Raw genomic sequence first — 5207 nt, 5'->3', positions numbered from 1 at the left:
GAGACTATCTTTTCTCCAATGTATGTCTTTGGCCCTTTGTCTAGTAGGAAATAACTGTATTTATGTGGGTTTGTCTCTGTGTCTTCTATTATGTACCATTAATTTATGTGTCTGCTTTAGTGTCAATACCATTCTGTTTTTGTTACTATAGCTCTGTAGTATAGTTTAGGGTCTGGTTTTGTGATGCCTCCTGCTTCACTTTTCTTGTTAAGGATTGCTTTGGCTATTCTGGGTCTTTTACTGTTCCAAATGAATTTCATGAGTGCTTTTTCTAATTCTATGAAGAATGTCATTGGGACTTTAATAAGAATTACATTAAATCTGTATAATGTTTTTGGTGGAGTGGCCATTTTGACAATGTTAATTCTGCCTACCCAAGAGCATAGGAGATCTTTCATCTTATAAGGTCTTCTTAAATTTCAGAAAAGTCATTTTTAACTTTTGAAATTGGGCTTTTCAGGGGAAGAGAACTTTTAGAAATATATGGCAAGCTGAACAGCATTTATGTCTAGGGCTTCAGGAGTTGAAAATGTACCAAATATTTAATTTATTTTCCTTACTATATAAAACAACCATTGGAGTGTTCTGCCTTTGATTGCTTCTCTTTGATAACTGAGCTCACAGGGATAAGTAGCAGGACTCTACTACTGTTATTTTCTTTCTGTGTATGTCTTGTGTTTGTCATTCTATGTATATTCATGTTTTAAGAGATCTCATTAACACTCACAAGTCCTATGTGGTATGACGTGTGTGTGTGTTTGCCTGTGTGTTTACATATATATATATATATATATATATATATATATATATATATATGTGTGTGTGTGTGTGTGTGTGTGTGTGTGTGTGTAGGTATATGTTTATATGTATAGTTTCATATGTATACATATGTGTATATATATATATATATATATACACACAAATGATTTCCTCTTAAATCCTCAACACTGTGAGGTAGATAGGCAACATTATTATTATTATTATTTTAAAGTTTTTTATAGTTGTAGACGGAAAGAATGCCTTTATTTTATTTATTTATTTTAATGTGGTGCTGAGGATCGAACCCAGGGCCTCATGCATGCTAGGCAAGCACTTTGCCACTAAGCTACAGCCCCAACCCAACATTATTATTTTTTAACCCATGAAGCAACTGAGATTCAAAAAGGTCAAATTATTTACCCAAATTCTGGCTTGTTAGTAGCAGATTTGAACCCAGGAATTCTGATTATACTTTATCCTATAAAGTACCATCCCTTTTGCCTTGCTTTTAATTTCAGCATTTAGGGCCTTTCACTACTTCCACCCTGTCCCAATCATTTATCATAGTGTTCTAGGTTTATTCCATCTCTTATATTGTCACATAAGCTGTCACCTACCATTCTATTTCCTTTTCTCTACACCTCTAAAGATATTTGGAAGCTTAATTCAAGTTCTCCACAAAGTTTACCTTAGATACTACAGAATACCCAGCAATTTGATCATAGTTAGCATGGAATCTTGGAACATATTTCTGTCAATCTCTTAGTGTTCAGGAGTAGATATCTTTTCAATTCTAACTTTTTCAGAAGTAGAGATACTTCTTTGGTGACACTCACATAGCTAGGCATACATCTCTAGAGAACACATTTTCCAAATCTAAAATAAATACTTGCACAACAACAGGTCAAATTACTTGAATCTGGATCCCAGTCTACAGGATATAATCTAGCTTGTGCAATAACTACTAATTCAATTCAATAATCAATTGCCTTATCAGTTATCACCTCAAGCTTAATAGAATATTGTCAGCAGATTGAGCTGTGATATTTAGTTCCAACTACATACCAACTGCTGCAATGGGCTATATCATATGTGCTTTTCATATAATCCTCATAGCAGCCCCAAGGGTGACCTCCTGCTTGCAAAATTACATAATCCTTATGACCTGCATGCGAAAGCATTGTTATATGTCAGGACACTTCCCATGGAAAAAGGTCTCATCAAAGTCAAATCTTTAACTAGAGCTCTCCAAAACAGGGCAGAGTTGAATTCTGTCAGTATTGAAGGGCAAAAGTCCTATCTCCTTCTAAGGGCTTCAGGATAAATTGATGTTTTATTATAAATTAGGGGAAAAACTCCTTAGGAGAATCCCTTTTGTATGAAACCAACAAAATGACTTGAGTTTTTAAAAAAGTATTTCTGATACGTAGGTGAAATAAATATATACATATATGTATGTATATATTTATATATAAATTGAACATATTTATTTATAAAGGAGCATATTTAAGGATCCTTATATAGACTGATCAGCAGATAGATTGGGATCCTTAAATAGGCTCATACCCTTTATATTTCTACTTCCAGGATCAATCCTAAGGAAATAATCAGAGGTTCTGACAGGGATGTATATACAAGAATATTCATTGTTGCAGAGGTTACATTTTGGCCAACTCAGCAGAATGGGGACTACAAAAAGAAATTCATTTATGTTGTGAGTGTCCTGAGGATTTGGCTCAGTGGTAGAGCACTTGCCTAGTATGCATGAGGCCCTGGGTTCAATCCCCAACACTGTAAAATAAATAAATAAATAAGTTGTAGAAAAGAACTTTTCCTCAAACATACACATTTGTGGATTTGCTGAAATTCAGAGATTTTTATTTTTGTTTTTGTTTTTTTTTGGCACTGAAGATTTAACCCAGGGATGCTTAACCACTGAGCCACGTCCTCAGCACTTTTTTAATTTTTTGAGACATGGTCTTACTAACTTTCTGAGGACCTCATGACATTGCTAAAGCAGGCCTTCAACTTGTGATCCTCTTATCTCAGCCTCCCAAGTCACTGAGATTACAGGCATGAGCCACCATCCCAGGCAGATTCAGATTTATACCACATATATAGTATAATATATATAATCACATTAAATAGTCTAAAGAACAGCTAAATAAATATCACATAACTATTAGAGATATTATGCAGGCATTAAAAGCCATGGTTTCAAAGAATATTTAGCAATATGGGAAAAGTCAGTATTATGGCATTCAGTGAATAAAGGGGGACACAAAGATGATATCAATTAAGGAAAAAAAAATCTCTCTCTCTCCCCCCCCCAAAAAAAATAAGGGACTAGAATGAAAATTTCACTCCCTGTCATTCCAAAGTTTTCTGTTCTGCACATGTTTTATGTCTATTGTGGCAAAGAAAAATAATAGCATTTTATAAAAGGGAAGGTTTGTGTGTGTTTGTTTGCCTGGTAGTGGGGGTAGAAGAATATAATTGGGAGATTAAGAAAATGCAGGGAGTTGGACAAGAAGGAATGTAACCTTGGTTAGAGTAGCTCATTGAAAGCTAGGAATAGCTAGTTAGAAGAAACGGGCCTCCTTTGTTGCTTTTCAGAAGGAATTGGGAACCTTAAATAGGCATATTGGAAATTACTTCTCTGTGTTTGTATGTTCTGTTAATAGTGGGAGTTGAGAAGAGAGGGAGTGCGTATCTGAGTAAGGTGGCAGCGGTGGAAAGTACACCAAAGGAGCGTCAAGAATAAGTTCAACCTTAGGGCAGGGATTTGGTTTTAGTACTGCCACTCCCACCTCTGCCCTCATGCCTTGTATTGGGCTTGACACAGAATAACTGCTGGGTATTTGTTGACTAGAATTTGAGTGGCAAAGAGACTGAGGCTCTTCTACCTAAATATTTCCATGTAGGTATGTAATTTTTCCTCTGCTTTACTCTTGTGTGTATATGTGTATGGGGGAGTTGGGGGGTTGTTTCCTTATATAAGCAAACTCAGTGACAATCATACTTTATTTTTTAACTTGTTTTTGTTTTTCTATTATAAATATATTACATATTTATTATAGACAAACACAAAAATACAGGTAAGCAAATAAAAAAAGCAAATAAAAAATAAAATTATCTACAATTCCACCACCACCCAAAGATAACCCTGTAAACATTTTGGTGTACATCTTTCCACACAATTTTCTGTGTGTATATTTATTCCTGGAGTGTGATCCTGTTGTTTCGTAACCTATTCCTTTTCACTTAGTAATTTAATGTAAACAACTTTCCAGGTTATTTAATGTTTTAATTTTTATATTTTTAAACATCATTTTAGGTACTCAAATAGTATCTAATACATTCTCCTTGCAACAATTCAAATGTACAATACTTACCAGACAAGATTCTTTGGTCACTTATCCCATCCCGTACATCAACCCTGGTCCCTACCCCCATTCCTCAGAAATAACTACTATTATCATCAGTTGTATTTTTGTATTAGAACATTATAGTTATACATAAAAGTTAGGTTCATTTTGACAAAATCATACATACATGGAATTTTATTTACTCATTTCAGTCCTCATTCCCCACATCTCCCTCCTCTCCTCCCTCCCCATTTTCTCCTTCCTCTCCCTACTTATCTTCCTTTCACTCATTTATTTATTTTTGAGTGATGCTCTCCACATATACATAAAGGTGAAATTCCCTGTGGTATATTTATATATGCACATAACATGATGTTGTTAAATTGATTGCACATTTTCTTCCCTTTCCTCCCTTCCTTGCAATCTCCTTCTACTCCACTGACCTTCCTATATCTTTATGATTTCCTATCCCCCAGCCTCACCTTCTTTCCCTTATTTTGTTCTAGCTTCTATATATGACAGAAAACATTGGACCCTTGATTTTCTGAGTCTGGATTATTTCATTTAGCAAGAAAATCAGCATACTATAACGATACAGCTACTTCAGTGTTTATAGCAGCACAATTCACAGTAGCCAAATTATCGAATCAGGCCAGATGCCTGTCAATAGATGAATGGATTCAGAAAATGTGGTATATATACACAATGGAGTTTTACTCAGCCATTTAATGAAATTATGGCGTTTGCCAGTAAATAGATGGAAATGGAGAACATCATCAGTTTGTTTTTTTGTTTGTTTGTTTTTTAGTGCTTGGGATTGACCCCAGGGTCTTGTGCAGGCTAGATAAGTGCTCTTACACTGAGCTATACTTTCAACCTCTCCTTGCATATTTTTATAGGCACTTTTCTAAAGATTTCCACACGCATTCATAGAATAGAATATATTTGATATTCTGTTGGGTTGTATGTACAATGCTTATTTTCTATATAAATGGTATTAAACTGTACCCATTTGTATGCAACTTATTTTTTTCATTCAATAGCATGACTTGGATATCTAGACATCTCATTCTATTTAAC

Source organism: Marmota monax, unplaced genomic scaffold, assembly GCF_021218885.2.
Source record: "Marmota monax isolate L192 unplaced genomic scaffold, Marmota_monax_Labrador192_F-V1.1 WCK01_AAM20220418_F8-fsc00134, whole genome shotgun sequence".
NCBI lineage: Eukaryota > Metazoa > Chordata > Mammalia > Rodentia > Sciuridae > Marmota > Marmota monax.
This window is presented reverse-complemented; position numbering follows the sequence as displayed.